Here is an 18,849-nt window from a genome sequence, read left to right as displayed (position 1 = left end):
ATATTAGTACCTTTGCTTTTGAGCTCCTCTTCACAGCGAGGAGTTCATTTTGAGAGTAACCAGATTTTCCATCTGAATAAGAATCAGTTTCAGATAATTTCTGCGACAAATGATATGTCACTGAATTGCTCATTCATGTGTTCTGAGATGGTGAAGCATATGCATGCCTGGAGGTAATGAAGTTCTACTATTCTTTGTTAATGTTTCATTGCTATGACCTTAATTTTAAATAATGCAAACTCACAAAATTCAACTCTATTTAATATCATTCTCTATGATACATGAATTAAAAAATGAATAAACAATAAGTTGCTCACATTTTCTAAACAAATAAATATGTTTGAAGATTTTTTTTTTTTTTTTAAAAATTAAAATTCATGTATGTAGTCTGACAACTATATGACAGACAAAAGCTGTAAACAACTTCAGTTTGTAAGGCTTAACAAAGCCAACCACAATGCAATACTGTAATCAGCCATGTATTATACTCACTGCAAAAGGAGTGCATATAATGTAAATAAAGAAGTTTAAGCAAAAGTACAGTTCACTGCTGACTTCGAATCAACATTGACCTTGAGTGACTTCTCAAGCACAAAAGGTTAAATTTTATATTTTTGAAGAAGGGATTAATCGGTTAATATAACAACTTGTTTTCTTATCATTTAAACAACTCAATAACTATTCAGAACAACACGATAAATCCTCTTTATTTTCTTTTGTTTCCCTATCCAAGCATGAGATTTAAATGAGAAAAGATTCTCACCTATAATTAATTTTGTGGTGTAACTAAGCAGTAGATATACTTACTGATGTACATAAAAAATATAACATGCCCAAAATGATTTCTAAAATACTTACCATTTTGATATTTTTCAGCCTCAAATCATGCAGAGAATGCTCAATTTCAGTATCATTAGGCCTGGAAGGAAAGAAAGATGAAGGATTTTATTTCATAACTAAATATAAATAAAAAACACCCATTTTTTTAATACATAAAAAAATATAAGAAGAAAATATTGAATTCTTCCCCAAGTTAATTAAACAAATAAACTGTTTCAACTATTCACTATCATTATAATTTAAAAAATGGAAACAGATAATCTCAGTGTTAATCATATTTCAGTGCTTTCAATGCCAAATAACTGTTTCTATATATGATGCATATTTATGTGTATCAACTATAATATAGTGAAGTATTTTAGAAAAATGTAAATTCTTCCCAACAATCTAGTTATCAAATTAAAGGGGTTCATGGCACAATTAACACGATAGTTAATTCATCAAATCTTAAAAATAACCAACAAACCAAAAAATATTCAAAAGGATTTTCACTATACATATATTTAAAATTGTAGTATTATCAACATTTTAAAAATGGAAAATTTTCAATATAGTTTTTTTTTTTTAAAAAATCAGTTGCAAACAAATAAACTGTTTCAACTATTCACTATCATTATAATTTAAAAAATGGAAACAGATAATCTCAGTGTTAATCATACTTCAATGCAAAATAACTGTCTTTTTATATGATACAAATTTATGTGTATCAACTATAATACAGTGAAGTATTTTGGAAAAATGTTTTAAAAAAAAAAGTCTTCCCAACCATTTAGTCATCAAAATGAAGGGGTTCGTGGCACAATTAACATGATAGTTATTTCATCAAATCTTAAAAATAACCAACAAACAAAAAAATATTCAAAAGGATTTTCACTATACATATATTTAAAATTACAGTATTATCAACATTTTAAAAATGGAAAATTTTCAATTTAGTTTTTTTTTTTTAATCAGTTGCAATATCTACAACATTATATTTAAAAAATTTAAATAGAAAGTCTATCAATAAATTTGAGATATCTGGTAATATGCTGTATAAATGTTATTGCAAAACGTATCAATATCATCAGAAACAGACAATAATACAAAACTGGTCAAACAAGAAAAGAAAATTTTTCATGGAAAAAAAATTGACAGATATCAATGGCATTCATCTAAAATTTAAGAAAGTTCAATATTTTCAATTACAGAAAAAGATTTTGAATGTCTTACTTCTAAAAATTTCAGCATGAGAAAAAATGATAAATTCAAACAAATTACTGCTAACAAACAGGGCAATCACAATTTATAATAAATTGTTGAGCAGCAAAAAATGCAAAAAACATCACAATTTACAACAAGGATTATAAAAGAATTTCACTAGCAAAACAAGAATTTAAAAAAACAAACATATATAGGCTAAGATGGCAACTCGGGCATTTAATTTTCTATTAATTACATACCTCTAATTCTATATAAAATGAAAAAATAAGTCTTCACAACTATTCAGCCATTAAAATATGAGGGTTCATGCAAAATTAACATAACAGTTAATTCATCAAATCTTAAAAATAACACCCAAACAAAAAAATATTCAAAAAGATTTTCACTATACATATGTTTTAAATTGTAGTGTTATTAACATTTAAAAAATGAAAACTTTTCATTTTAGTTTTTAAAAAATAATCAGTTGCAATATCTATAATATTATATTAAAAAAAATAACTATCACAATTAGAACATCTGGTAAAAACTTAAAATATTAAGAAATGGATAGTCAAAAACACATTTTTGTGCACAAAACAGCATATCTAAATTTTAAATAGTAAATTTATGGATTATTAACTTAAGTATCATTAAATTTTTAATCCTCCCTACACAAAAAAAAAGTAATTCATAACATTTATTTTAATTTTTAAAGGCATTTATAACAAGAGAAAAGAAAAATGAAAGTCTTTAAACATCACAGTTTGATCAGAAATAACATAAGAACTGCAGGCTAAATAACTCATTTTACAAGCAAGGAAGACATTTTAAAACACAAATCATTTAGAAAAAATGAGCAATGGAATTATTTTGTTGTCATATATTCCAGAATTTCAGAATAAACCAAAAATTAGGATCTCTCAAACATTTACAACAGGTAGATTTTTCAGTCTCAATGTGGAGGACTTCAATATGCATCCAGTTAAATCTAGAAAAAAAAGAAGAAGAAATGAAATTTTGTTACATTGAATGCTCAAAGAAATAAATATAATGATGATAATACTGTTCAAAAACAAATTTTGTTGTCAAGTAAGATTTCATTTTTTCGGGTATCTTGAGGCTGTTGATTCTAAAACCAGAGTTAATTTTGTCAAATAAGCACTCAATTTTAAAACACTGAATTGTCTAAATATTCAATGGCATCTGCAGCCATTAATGCATGCTGTTAATTTTTATATATTTTCCAATAATATTCATCCTATCCATATATTTAACAGTGGATAGAAACTATCCAAATCAAATATTTATAAACTTTAGAAAAATGGAATTCCAATATAAGCATAAAGGTTCATATTCTACAAAGTAATTTGGGCAAATCTTCTTAATCTTTGACATATCAGTAATATACAAAAAGATAAGTTCCATTAGGAACCAAAAACATCAAACCAGGTGGGGTAAACCACTTTTGTAAATTTACTGCTTCATTTCATTCATTCATTCATTTTGTTTAAAAAAAATTTCTAACTTACATATAACAGCAATTTGTATATTGATTTAATTTTTGACTTATATATTGATTACTTTTCACAAAGAGGATTATTTCTTGCAATGACTTAATTATATAAGAGTTTATTCAACTGAAACAGTTTCAATGCGATTTGAATGCCACACACATATAAGAACATGAATTAACAAAAATGAGAATTCACAAGAAATTTCACTGTTACTTTAGCATAAAAATTGAAGCCAATTTTGCAAAAACAATTCCAGGTTTAGAATCACATAAAATCACTGCAGCATAATTAGCTCTAAATTCAGAGTTGAACAGAGAAATATATTTGGTCTAATAGAAAAATACAATAATCAAGAACAACAACAAAACACAAAAATGTTTTTATAAAGTTTAGACCATTTAATATATAAAAATTTATCAACAAATTACATATACATTATCATATGCATAATAAATTTTAATGATACTAAAAAGAAATAATATTTGAACAAATAAGGGTCAAATATGAAGAGAATGTATGAAGAAAAAAATGTATTGCATTAAAAAAATTAGGCAGAATATCAGTGGCACACATACAAAATTTAGGAGTTTCAATAACAGAAGAATATTTAGAATGCTTCCCTGAGACCAGTTCAACATGAATAAACTAACAAACTAAAATTAATGCATGCTCATGAATAAATTAAGTTATATTTTTAATAAACTTCTGAGTAGCAAAATGTGAATAAGAACTATAAAAACAATAATAAAAAGGAAATCACTATAGAGCATGCATAAATTTTAGTAATGAAGTAAAACTTTTATCTAATTTATTTTACTTTGCTATCATCGATTCTAGAAATTTATACAACCCAGAAAATACTACATACATGAAAGAAATTCTCCTTTATTTTTATTTACTAATATATAATTCATATAACCAAGAATAGAATTTAAATTAAACAGACTGAAAGTAGTTCTGAAGAAAATGAAATATTTTACTATCTGATTGAAGATGTAGGGCATTACAAATCATTGATTCCTGATAGTAATTTTGTATGATCTCATTCATTACATACCTATAACCCATTCAAAAAGGCCTTTAGCAAAAATAGGAATTAAATAACTGAAACAATAAATGCCCAATCAGAAATATACTATCTTAAATTTTCATAATGAACTTACTGTCACAAGGCACTAGATACTTTTTATATATATAAAAAAAAATTATGAAGTATCTAACATCAAAAAAAAAGAAAACAAACTGCCGACTATCCACAGTAAGGTAAGAACCCCAAACAAAACATTTCTATTAATTGATTGATTGATTGAAATGTATGAGAATGGGATTTTTGACAACAAAGGCCGTTATCCCCTAATTCCAAAACAGTTCATTCAATAGATGTTAAAAAATTTCAGAGATCGGAGAAAAATCCGGAGATACTGCTTCTTAGAAACAGCTTTTTGAATAAACGTTTTGAATGAAGAACAAGAATGAAGACTAATATTAAGTTTTGAAAAACGATTTGACCTATGATTTGCGTATTTGGAACAAAACAAAATGATATGTTCAATGTTATTTTCAAGATTACAAACTTGGCAGTGAGGGTAATTTTGTAGTTCGAATCGATTCAACAGAGCTGATAATCATCTGGGTTAAATGTCATGCAGTTGTGATATCTTCTCTTCTAATTTTGAGCCATAGATTAGGGGAAAACATAGTGAGAACAACGCCGATAGATTCTTAATATTTGCTATTTAGGAAGATATGATTCGTTTTTTGTAGTGAAATTTCCTGATAATAAGAAATTAAATCTTCTGAAGTAATCCACTCCAGCAATGAGTGCGACTCCGTGATCATTTTTGCTAGTACATCCGCCTTTTCATTCCATCTGTGAATGTCCTGGAGACCACACCAAACATATTCTATGATTTAATTTTCTCCATGCTTGAATTTTGCTAACTAATCTATGATGGATTTTTGGAGATTTAATTGTAAGGGATTTTAGAGCTAGAAGGGCCGAATAGCTGTCCGTCAACAAAAGCAGATTTCTTCCTGTAACTGAATATTCATGCAGAGCTTGGCAAAGAGAAAAGGCATCCGCAGTAAATATAGAATTGATAGGGGGAATTCTATAAATGAAGGATTGATTACAAGAGATACCTGCAATAGAAGTGAAAGATTGGGATTTAGATGCATCAGTAGTGATAATATAATGAAATTGTTTGCATACAGTTTCTTCTGAGATTCTTGATCATATAACTAGGAAAAGCTTTATTTAGAAAACTAAAGTTTGAAAGATGAATTTCACAAAAATTGTTTTGCGGGACAATGGCGTCTGGCAGGGAAATAATTTGATTTGTCGTAGCATTCATGTTTGAAAATAGATCTTCAATTATTATTTCGCCTTTTTTAACTAATATGATTCCAGGAATAGGATTATGATGATAAATAGGTGAATGAATGTCATTGTCAAGTTGTCAGAAAAAATTGTACAGCTAATCTTTTAATTTTTTCTGATAGCATTTCCTGACCCTCGGTTTTCATTAAAACAATATTTGGAGTCCATTTAGAGAGCCCAAGTGCTTTTCTAAGAGCTATAGTTTGAGTCGAATTGCAGGTTTTGTATTGAGTTTCGGAGAATTTATTGGTAACAGAGCTGCTATACTAAAATACACTTAAAATGCTATTATTGGTTATGTTTACGAGATCCGTTGTTCTGAAACCGTAAGTTTTATACGCTATAGATTCTAAAGCCTTAGTTTTTATAAGTGCTTTATCTCGTATATTTTTAATATAGCCCCATTTTGGTTGGTTATTTGATGTCTAGATATTTAATATGTTGTTTCCAAGAGAGAGGAAAACCAACGTATGTTATTCGAGGGGTCGATTGCAATTTCTTTTTTGATAAGTCAGCAATTGAGCATTTCTCAGGGCTAATTTTAAGTTTCCAATTAGTACACCATTTGTGGACGTTTTCCATTATATTCTGCAGCTTCTTTGAAATGTAATCCAGAGATATATAAGCACAAAAGACAAAAATGTCATCAGCGAAAATTGAATATTCCACAAGAACATCGAGAGTTTCAAAGAAATCCGCAAGAAAAACTACAAAGAGTTTGGGCGATACAACTCTACTTTGAGACAAACCTTTCTGAGAAGTGTTTCTCCTAGAAAGAGAATTTCTCCAACGAACTTGAAATGTTCGGTTTTGGAGAAAGTTGTGTATGACCTTTGAAATGTTGCCTTTGATACCAAGCTGAAGGCATTTCAGCATAAGACCATAATTGTAAACGAGTCATATGCACTTTTAAGATCTAAAATAATGCGATCAAGTATTTCTTTAGATTGTAGGCTTCTGTAATGGATGTGTGTATTTTATATATTGCAACCTGATTGTCCCTGAAGGGAAGCAAACCATTCACAAAAGGAGAAATTTTCTCGCAATTATTAAATGATGAGTTATACGCTGAATCAAAATTCTTTCAAAAGTTTTTGAGAAAACAGATATGAGGGCTATTGTTCTATAAGAAGTGACTTTGTTTTGTCCTTATTAAATTTAGGAATCGGGACAATGTTTCAATGCTTCCATTTCTCCGGAATAAAAGATGTTGTAAGAACCTCTTGAAAGATGTTTGTCATGTTTATTAGATCTGTGATGATAAGATTTCTAAACCAATTTGCTGAAATAACATCAGCACCATGTGTGGAATTCCATCCTTTTTTTTTATATAGCGTATCTGACTTCCTGAAGGTGAATAGGGTATTAAGACAAAAAATGTAGTCTTCGGTATAATCAAGTAGAACTGGGTCGCGCTCAAAACTACTGCCTGCAAAAAAAATAAGCAAAAACATTGCTTTGTTGAAATGTATTTGCGATAAAACTATTGTTATGCTGAATGAGATTTTAAATATTCAATTCTAGGCTTCAATGATTGTAAAACTTACTGAGCATCGAGTAAAACATTCTAGGATTTGGAGAAATGTTGCAATTTTTGTCCCAATAATTCCGACTAGCCTTTTCGATATGAAAACGAAGTCATGCTGCATTGTGTTTTATCCAGTCTGGTTCTGAAACGAAGCGAAGGGCTTTTTCTTCGAAGTAGAATCTTCAATTTTTGAGAAATATGACAAGATAGTTCCACCGGGGAGGATAATTATTAGTCGGAAATGGTATTAATTTTGTGTTTTCTTTTATAACTTCCAAAATCCTGCGTGTCAATGCATTTAGATTAGTTCTTGTAGTCAATACTTTTACGGATTGCTCAATAGTTCGATTCCAAACTATTGTTTTTATATACCTTGCACTAAGTTCTAAATTTGACCATGTAATTATGACCGAGCAATTATCACTTTCAAAGGACGAATCCGAAACATAACAAGTAATGCCATGAGATATAGATGCAGAGCAGATCGAGGAGCAATGCTGGTCCAATACAAGTGGCATACGTAGGGTTCGAAGTATTAAGGAGGGCAAAAATGGAATTTTTAAGCCATTCTACGAAATTATTACTTAGAGGAGATGATTTATTTCATCCCGAAAGTGGGTGATGGAGATTAAAGTCACCGAATATAAAAACAGGGATCGAGAAAGAATTAAAAAAAAAACCCTTCACATTTTTTATATTGAGTCCTTCGGGGGGGCATATAAGTTAATTATAATAAAATTTAAACCTTTATGGTAAACTTCAGTCCTTTATGGTAAACTTCAGTTGCAAGAATTTCAATGTTGGTATTGTGTGTAGCACTAATTGGAGTAATTCTACCATATGCGTTTTTCGGAATGCCGGTAATTGAACCACCTCCAGGCCGATCTTGCCTGTCGAAATAAAACAAATTTTTAGTTGAACAAACAAAGTAATATTCCTGCTTGAAGAATGTTTCTTGGAAAATCCAGAATTCGCACGTATAAAAAGAGTAAACATTGAGCCATTTTTTTTTTCAAGACCTCTACAATTCCACTTACGAAAGTCATCGTAAAAAAGAAACCCATAAAAATTCACAAAAAAGCAGTCCTAATGGAATTATGGGGTAAAGAAAAGGACAAAAAAGGAATGAGGGAGTCCAAGAACTAACCAAAAGCACCTGCATCTAATTGCATTGGAATAACAGATGTTTTACGAATATTCTGTAATAATTTTTTCTTTCTTGATGGCGAAAGATTTTGGCCTCCAACTTCGCGTCAAGATACTCATGCTGGTAAAGTTATGCGACAACGATTCCAACAATTTTTCGAACATCCCAAGGACAATGTTTATTTGCTCTTCCATTTTGATTTTAAATGTTTGAATGATTTACTAAATCCTTTCGTTCATTTTATTGAGCATAGTCAGTCTTCATTTTTTAGCTTATTTTTTCTTAGAAATTTTTTTATTGGGGGTATTTATTTTTACATCTACTGTGTAACTAGAATTCTTTGACAGATTATAGATTCATCTTGCCTCACCTTTTGTGATAGGGTTTTTACATTTTAGTTCTAAAATATCGTTTTCTTTGATAAAGAATGGACATCTCGACGTGGCCGAATGCTCACCCTTACAATTTATGCATTTCTGTTGTGAATGGCAGAGTTCCGCGTGAGTGTCCCTACACAGATGACAAATCTTTTCCTTTTCACATATCCTTGAAAGGTGCATGAAACTGTAACAATTTGTACATTGCCGAGGATTATCAATGAAAAGTTGTACTCTTTGGTTTGTAAACCAAATCTTAATATCCGCCGGCAATCGTGTTTCTAGTTTCGTGATAAGCACGGGTGATGTCTCCTGAGAGTCGCTTTGTTTAAGAAATCCCCTCATTTCCACAATTTCTATTTCATTATATTTTGTTATTTCTTCGGCAATTTCCAGCAACGAGACTTTAGAGGGGATATCATAGAGGAGAAAACCAGAGTTTATATTTTCCCATATGATATCCATCGTAACTGGAATGTTTACTAATGAGTCTAAGTTAAGTAGCTTGGCTGCACAAACAGGATCCTGTGTTGTAAACATGATTTTCCTCTTGCGAGTAAATTTCTTGCTTAGTATATTTGCATGCCGATTTATTATTTCTTTTATGAAAGCTTGTAGCGTAGACGGGTTCATTTGGGGAATTCTTAATTTCGGATCAGCATTTGTCATTACAATATTTATTTCTTCCTATTCGTTCTGTCCAAGATGTGATACCAACTCATTTGGGGATTTTCTACACTTGAATATTTTTTCTGACATTGAGGATTGCATAATGTTTACAGGGTAGCAACTATAATTTTCTTCCACCACCATATCCTTGGAATGACTCAGTTTTTCTAATTTTCAAAAACAATAAGGAAGAAACTGCACAGGTCTCACCTGACTTCAATGCCCTATGTCAACCAGCAGGTAAAAATGGAACTTCTAATAAAACACAGGAAATAATGGCAAGTTCTTTTACGTCAAAAATAACAGTATAAAACTATTTAGCCTATTAAAACAAGACGCCTTTTTACAAATTGCAAAAATATATAAGTTGTATAGTTTGGAGAAAACGAAAGTTTATTAATTGTCAACAATGAATCTATCGTGAGCTCCTATGATAAAAAGATAGAGAGGTTTTAAATTTTCTTTTGAAACACCTTTTCTTCAAATTTTGACACGCATGGAACACATTCTATTCATTGCAGATGCATAAAACCTTGTACAACATTATTTACAAATATGCATCTGGGAAAAAAATATCGTTTTCTTTTTTCTCAGTGCAACAGTAATAATATTTTGAGACTATTTAATCAAGCAAAATATCATATATTTCTTTGATTTTCAATTTACAGGGCATGCATTTTTTAAAAAATTTTTGTCAACATATTTAATGTAAAATAAGTTCATTGTAGTTATTAAGCCGATGCTTTCATATTAATCTAATTTTGTAGTGGTTTTTCACACAATTGTTTTATCCAAACGTTTTCACTTCAGTAATGTATTTGAAAATTACAGCATCACATGAAATATTCCATTTTTCTATAAAAAGAAATATTATTCTTTAAGAAAAAAACATTTTTCAATCGTTTATAATTATAATAAAAACAGGTGTTCTATGTCTCAAATTTTCCATCCACTGTTTAGTATATTCGCATATCAATCCTTTTTACTTACGAGTGAAATTGTGACAATTTCCCTTGTCATGAACGTCCTCGTTCCCTTGAAACGAGCAATCAGGTTTGAAATGTTAACTTTTCATCAGATTGACTGGGTCTATTTACTGACTAATTCATTTTATAATGAAATGTCTCTTGAAAGTTCTAATCAAATTTCAAATGCCGATTAATTATATTAGAATTAACATCAAAGAATTTTGAAACGGCTTTTTGCATTTACCGGAATCAATTGTTAATATTCAAATATTTTAATCTGTTAATAATGTTATTGATAAAATTGATAATTTTACTGATTTGGCTATCAATCTCAGTAAGTCTTCCAAGATGGTACTCGATTGCTTTTCAGTTAATTTCGGAAGTATTTCTAATAAAAAAAACCTTGACTACTCTTTTATAACCTTCAAACAGTTGAAATGTTGATTTGTTTGGCTAGGATTGTATATGTACAAAAGTGGAATTATTTTATGATCCTATTTTCAGTTCAGTAACAAATAAATTACATTAGTATTCATTGAGATATGTTTTTATATTAAAATATCCAGAAAGAGATTGTGAGGTTTCAACGGGGAATTTGTTAAATGATCGCAGCACTGTATGTACATCAGTTTGAACAAAGTAATTTACTTCACCCTCCTCCCCCATTTTTTTAACAACATAATTTAAAATCTCCTATTAAGTTTTAAAACGAAAGCTTTTCCGAACGCGTATCACTTCTAAAAACTGTTAGTCGACCAGCACCCAGATTAGATCAAAATAAATTTGCACTTGATTTTTATTGTTGTTACGTATGGCACTTTCCAAGACCTCTGGCAGATCTGTCAGCGATTTAAGCTGAGTGAGCGTCTCTTGTTTTTTCAGTAGCGCCAACTAGAGCCAAGAGTACGACTTAGCTACTTCATGCGTAATATTCGCTTGCACAACCTCTTTTTACAGGATGGCGCATTCACACACCTAACAGATAGAACGCAAAAGAACAACCATGCCCAAACCGGGACTCGTACCCGTGACGGCCAGATCACTGGGAAGACGCGTTACCCCTATACTAGGAAGCCGACTCATGATTTTTAGGAACTTAAAACGGTGCGAATGAAATAAACTTGTGAATTTTATGCAAGAGATCTACGTCTGGAAAATATTCGCGTAATATGACATGGATGAGTAAAGTTGACTAGACGGTAAATAGAGTTTAACTATGCGCAAAGAATTTTCATGCACTTGCACATTAACTATGAATTGCCCTTTTAATTTAAATTATTCACTGTGAAATTGGGAAAAAAATATTTTTGATACTTATGTGAGAGAACGATGTTTCTTTGAAAGATGTATAAACAGAGAAGATTCAGAAGTATTATTGAGGAATTTTATATACGATCGAGATGCTTTAGGGATTTCGAACTCTGGAATTCATAAACGATCGCCGCAATCCTTTTTTTTTTTTAGACATGACGAATCTGCACACTATGCTTCCAGCAATGAGAGAGGACGGTTTTCAGAATATAGAGAGCAATGGGGTAAAATCATGCGCGGTAATGATGTCTTTTAATGCATGCGCCTATCGAAATGTAAAGCATAAATCGATTTCAAGAAGGGCTAACACTATAGAGATAACTTTTCTAAATTCTACACTCTGGAAGAGGATCTTTGCTCCTGGGAATATTATTTAGACACTCTCTGTTAAAGTATCTTTATCGCAATTTCAAACATATTCATTGATCAAATGTATTTCAAACCTGTGGAAATTTGAAAAAGAAAATTCATGTAAAAATGACTACAACTGAGACGATAATTTGACTTGTGCGAAAATTATCAAGATCCAATTCAATAACCCGAAAATATAGAAATGATTAAAATTTCTTGCAAATCTAAAAAAGTGCATAACTATTTAATAAAAATATGCATACAAATACGACTTTCATTCTACATTTTCATCTTAAAAATATCTAGCAACGGCTGAAATAGCTGGTGAAATAAGAATAAAGCATTTCATTAAACAAGCATCCAGTGGGTGGAAATAGGAGGATGAAAAGGTCAATGAAGCAGAATTCAGCGAAAATAAAATCAATATTTTTAACCTATCGTCATGTATATTATATTTACTTAATATGTTTTCCAAAAATGCTTGCGACAATTTCCGAGAATTCGGAACATTTATTTCTTCAAACAATTGCTTTTTCACGTTTAGCTTAATAAAAGAGGGGCTATGTTACAGATTATAGAAATATATAAGTAGTATAGTTTTGAAAAAACAAAAGTTTATTAACTTTCAACAATGAATCTATCATGAGCTCCAATGATAAAAAGGAAGAGAGATTTTAAATTTTCTATTGAAACATATTTTCTACAAATTTTGACTTGCATGTAACACATTCTATTCATTACAGGTGCAAGAAATCTTATGAAACAATTATTATAAACATTATGCATCTGTAAAATCTGTACATTTTTTCATCGCAATAGCACATTAATATTTAAAGGGTAATTATCATACATTTTTTAGGTTTTTAATTATTACGCCGTGCATTTAAAAAAAAAATTGTCATGAACATATTCAAATTAAAATAAGTTTCCTGTAATTAAACCGATGCTAATCTAATTTTTTTAAACTGATATTATTCAATTTTTTCAAAATTATTTTTGCAATGTTGATTATATATTAATTTAATTTTGGAGTGATATTTCTGAAAATTATATTTTCCAGACGTAATCGTTTATAATTATGTGCTTGAAAATTATCGCATCACATTACATATCCGCTTTGCCATTATAAAGAAATATATTACTTCAAGAAATAAATATTTCTCAATTATTTTATAATTAAATATAAAAATGTGTTCTATGTCCTAAATTTTCTTTCTGCTATATAATTTACTTGCGAATAAATCCTTTTTACTTACATGTGAAATTTTGACAATTTCCCTTGTCTTAATTGTTCTCGTTCCCTTGAATCGCATTACCTGGTTTTAAATATAAACTTTTCATAAAATTGCTGGGGTCCATTTACTTACTGATGCATTTTATGATCAAACTGCATTTGAAAGTTCTAATAAAATTTCCTGTGCTGATTACTTATATTAGAATAAACATTAAAGAATTTGAAATATTATTTCACATATAATGGAGAATACTTGTAAATATTTAAAAATTTTAATTTGTTAATAACTTTATTGATAAAATTGCCAATTTTATATACTTGGCTACAAATCTAACAAGTTCATCTCATTACGGTACTGAATTTCACATCAGTTGATTGGGGAATTATTTCTTATCAAGTAATAGTGCAACTATTTTTTTTTTTACAACTATCGGAATGTTGGAAATATTGATTTGTGTTGCTTGTATTTGATATGTAGAAACTGGGAAATATTTTATATGCCCGATTTTATGTCAGTAACAAATAAATTGCACTATTTTTCATTCATATATGTTGTTATGATCGAAATTAAAGAAAGAGATTGCAGCGAGGTTTCAATCAAGTTTGATGAACTATCGCAGCGCCATCTAAACAACAATTTGAACAGAATAATCTATTATCATTTTTTAAAACATTGTCTAAATCAGCTATCAGTGCGAAAACGAAATGTCTTGCCAATCTGTATTATTTCTAGAAACTGTTTGTTGGCAGGCGCTCCCGTTAGATCAAAATAAAATTCAAACTGCATCTTTAAAAATGTAAAAAGGTTTGAATGATATAAAAGATATATTAAATAAAGATTAATTATAAATGATGAATTAAAGATAATAATTATAAAAGATAAATAAATAATTTTCAAAGATAAATTAACTCGGACATTATCATACATAATTTAGAAGTTTTATTGCGGAATTTTGCATACAATTAACATTTTTTTGGAGTTTCCGAACTTTGGAATTCAAAAAAGACCGTGGTGTCCTCTATGAAGCGGTTTGTACAAAGTCTATTAACAGTTGTATTATTTAAAACAGCAATTGGTTTGAAAATAAAAGGTCTTGCCAATGAGTATTAAGGCCTAATCAGACGGGCAAAAACCGTCTACGCTTTCGCGGACAGTTTTCCGTTTAAGCCCGCAGGCAACCGGTCAAGAAAGATTTTCGTCATCGTTAACTCTTTTCAACCTGCTTGAAAGTGTTGACGATAGTGGCGGAAAAATCGTTTGCAAACGAAATTCAACCAATCGTGTATGGCTTTGGTAATGATGTATTTGTCAAGAATAGCACTAGTGACGACAACATGAAACTAACTAATCTCTGTAAAAAAGAAGACAAAAAAGTTGTATGGTAGTGTGATAAAAAATAATCGGTTTTGATTGGTTTTATTCATGAAAAACCGGCTTTTTGGAATGAACTGAATATTTATTATTAAAAAAAATGTTATATGAAGAAATTCGTACAAAAATTATCAGTCAATAGTCATCAAAACCACGAAAAATTATTTTCAGAATTAAAAATTTATTAATGTTTATATCAAGTCTTCTTTTTGTGAAATATATTTGATCAGATTAAATCTTTAATTTTTTTTACATATTGGTAGAATTTTTGATTATATGCTTTGAATTTCGAAAATATGTAATTAACATCTTCCATACAATTAAAAAATTATTTAACAACTACGCTGATGTGAAAGTTAATAAGATTATGCAGTTATTAGATTTTTTTTTATGTAAACCTGTCATTATTACAGAAAAATTAACAAAATTGATGTTACAGCAATGTATCCCAAGATTAATGAAACAAAATTGTTACTAAAAGTAAGTACAAAAAAGTAAAAATAGCAATAAGAAGCCACTATATATTGTAAGTTCCCTGAGTAACATTTGTACGATCAAACGAATATTTATACTTCAGGAAAGACTTGTTTGCAGTGACGGATAAAAGTTAACAGTTTATTTACATTATATTTTTCAAATAATATTTTGGGTATAAACACCAGAGTAAAACAGAATTAAAAAAACAAAACATAAATTTCAAAAAGATTATTATTTTAAAAAGATTATCATTATCCGGAACTTAATTTCTCAAAAAGATTAATGTTAAAGGAGTTTAATGTTTCTTAATGAGGAGTAAGAAATTTTGCAAAGTATGGAGCTAGTCAATATGAATTCATTAGAAATTGGAAGTGCGGCGTAAATATTACTGTCACAAAAACAAATTCGAACAGTGGATTCTTTCAAACCATACAAATTAAGTGACGCCAGGTCTTCGTCGAAATATTAAAAACTGTATCGAGGAACAATACTCATAATAAGAAATAAATAGAATATGAGTTGTCGATAGTAATTTTTTTAACAAAAAATTTTTATATCCAAATTAATGAAAAAGGTGTAAATTGAATTATTTTAACAGAAATATTAATTATTCCTTTTAAATGGCAATATGATTATTAATAAAAAAAATTATTCATTTAATTCTCGATTATGGAATCTTAATATTAAAAATTAATATTTAGGTTATCGATTTTATTTAAATTGTTTTTAAAAAGGGTCCAGTTTGTTTTATTTTTTCCTATGCTATTTGGTAAGGTGTATTTAATGAAAAAGTTTAAGTGAATGGGGTTGTGATCAGAACTTAATTCAGGTAAGGAGTTTATTTCATATGGGTAAATAAAGTCTTTAACAAGTGCGAGGTCTATTGTGGAGGTAGAGTTATTTCCAAATCTTGTGGGGGTTGTAGGAGCAATGATGTCTATACCAGCTCTGTTGCAGAAAGTGTTAAGGGAATTACCTCTATGTGTGTTATAGTTACAATTCCAGTTCTTATGATGTGCATTATAATCACCGGCTATTATTTGGTTGGGGCTAATTTGAATTAAATTTTCAAGATCAAATGTGAAAAGTGAATTATCTGAGTGGGGGGTATGTAAATAGAGGTGAGCGTTATAGGTTCTATATCTTTAAAATTAATAACTATTGCATTTGCTTCTACGTGATAGAGGGTTGGGAGTATAAGTTCGTAATGGGGTATGTAATTTTTAATTAGTATCGCAGTTCCACCTGCTGCGTTTTGTGTAGGATTAGTTATTTTTCGGTAGCTGTAGTAGGAAGCGTAATTTGCTAGAAAGACTTTCTTTTGTGGTCTCAGATGGGTTTCCTGTAATAAGATAATGTCGGGGTTATACTTATTTACGAACAGTCTGAATTCATTTATTTTATTCTTGATCCCGTTTGCGTTCCAGTACACAATATTTAGGGTGTTTAACTTGAATTAACTTAGTAAGGGGAGTTTGTGTCGTGGCTTTGAAAAGCCAACATGAGTAGCTGTAATTTATCTTCGATTGTATGTGCATTTTTGAGGTCTTTTAATGCTCTGAAGAGATTAGGGAATTGTTGGACTAGTTTCCTTAATTCCTGTGTAGCTTCGGCGATATCTTTAATAAAACTATCGCCTAGCGTGGTTGAAAGGTTGATATCTTCAGTGTTTCTGTGTTTGTTTACAGTGACGGCAGGTTGTTCTCGTGGCGCCCTCTGTTGAGGAGTGTCGCCGTTAAAAAGATCGGCGAAAGATTTGTTTTCCTGGATATATGCTGTTTTATTATAGTTGTTATGTCTATTTTGGGAATAGTAATTGTCTCTTATAAAGTTATTATTTGGTAGTTTTGGGAAAGCTTCACAACCTCGGTAGGATGCAACATGACCTGTTTTGTGGCAGTTGATGCATGTTGGGTCTTGTATTTTTTCAGTGATAGTGCACTGACTAGTGAGGTGAGCTTCGTTACATTTTAAGCACCTAGGTGCCATTTCGCAGCACTCAGCAGTGTGATGGAATCTGTTGCATCTGAAACATTGGTTGACCATACGTCTTTCCCTAAAGGGTTCGACCGTTATTTTAAGATAGTTTATGTGTTGAATATCAAATATATGTTGAGCTTCATTATTTCTAACTAGTTCAACTAGGTCGAAGGGGAGTGGTCTTTTCGTTTTGAGCTGAGTCAGCTGAGAAACTTTGGTTACAGGTAGGCTGTGTTGATTTATTAGAATGTCTTTAATCTCATTTGGCTCCTCATTATGGGGTAACCCTTTGATTACCACTTTGAGTGGTCGTTCATTGCGGGGCTTGATTATATAGAAATCATAGCCTTGGGTTTTGCAGAAGTTGGTTATGTTTCTGTGTTGTTCCGCGTCGTTGGGGAAGATTTTTACATAGCCTGATGAAAGTTTATTGTCGGTGTTACCACATGTTTTTCTGATTTGGGTAAGGACATCAACATATGCATCATGGTATCTTAGCATTATTGGGGTTTTTTTGGGTTTAATGACTGCTTCTTCTTTTTGCGAGTCTATGTTTTCTAGTGGTTTGAATCTGTTTTGGAGAATAGTGGTATTTGCCTGGCTAAATTGGGTTGGGCGGGCTGTTTTTCTTTTTGGTGAGAATTTAAATTTGTCTTGGGAAGTAGCATTAAGATAAGCTCTATCTTGGTCACAACAAAAAGGAAGAAGGTCCAACTCACCTATTAATTGTCCTTTCTTGGCTAGGATATCCTGATGTTTCTGCCTGAGAGTTAGGTACTCTTGATTATCGTTACCAATTCCATTATCCATAAAGTAGTTTATTGCTTTGAGCAATCCTTCCGATTTCGATTTAATGTTTTCATCATCAATTTGACGCTCTAAAAAGAGCCGTTCATCACAGTGCACGGTTGCTGAGATATCTCAGCATCCATTTCCATCGCGTCCGATCGAATGCGCTTTGCGCTCTCTTCCTCCGAATCACTACCGATCATGTAGGTGACTTTACTTATAAAACATATCTTTTATTTAAAAAGTGGTAATGTAAACAAGCATTATAATCTTTAAAAATAACATTCTGGACACTAAGCAAAAATTTAAATATCTATTTAATTTGTATATAGACAACTTTTTCCAACAAACCTGTTTTGCCTTTCATTGTTTTGAGCATCAGGGGATCAAAATAATAAAAGTCAGCAAACTTCAGTTAAGTATAATGAAGTGCACCCATTCGCCTTTCGGAGTTTCATCAACGATCGTAGCGGCCTCTTACTGAGAGACTGCAATTTAGCATTGTGTATCTTGGGTTTTCAAACAAAAACAACCTGGAAAAGATTTTTTTTAATATTCAGAATAAACAAAATGAAATTTTATTTTTATTACTGGTATGTTGTATATATTCCTGCTAAACTTCGTTCAACATTACGTAGAATATATCAGCAAAAGTTGAAAACTAGGTGCTAATATATGAAAGTAGTGATAATATATCGCGCATTTCCTTCTCATTCTATAGGATTAC

The 18,849-nt window shown here is 30.3% G+C and overlaps 1 long non-coding RNA gene across 3 annotated transcripts in view; it reads right to left on the bottom strand.

Annotated features, from left to right (window-relative positions):
• LOC129959494 (uncharacterized) overlaps positions 1 to 18,263 on the bottom strand; it is a 37,561-nt gene extending 19,298 nt beyond the window's left edge. For 2 of the 3 annotated variants that reach the window (XR_008783447.1, XR_008783445.1), the window contains exons 1-3: positions 4,703 to 4,807; positions 2,958 to 3,013; positions 859 to 919 (exon numbers count right to left, since the gene is read on the bottom strand). This is a non-coding gene — a long non-coding RNA (uncharacterized LOC129959494). Of the gene's footprint in view, positions 1 to 858; positions 920 to 2,957; positions 3,014 to 4,702; positions 4,808 to 18,052 lie in introns of those variants that run through there. The other variant, XR_008783446.1, reaches the window with a different exon arrangement.
• Positions 18,264 to 18,849: the final 586 nt, after the last annotated feature.

Source organism: Argiope bruennichi, chromosome X1, assembly GCF_947563725.1.
Source record: "Argiope bruennichi chromosome X1, qqArgBrue1.1, whole genome shotgun sequence".
NCBI lineage: Eukaryota > Metazoa > Arthropoda > Arachnida > Araneae > Araneidae > Argiope > Argiope bruennichi.
This window is presented reverse-complemented; position numbering and strand designations above follow the sequence as displayed.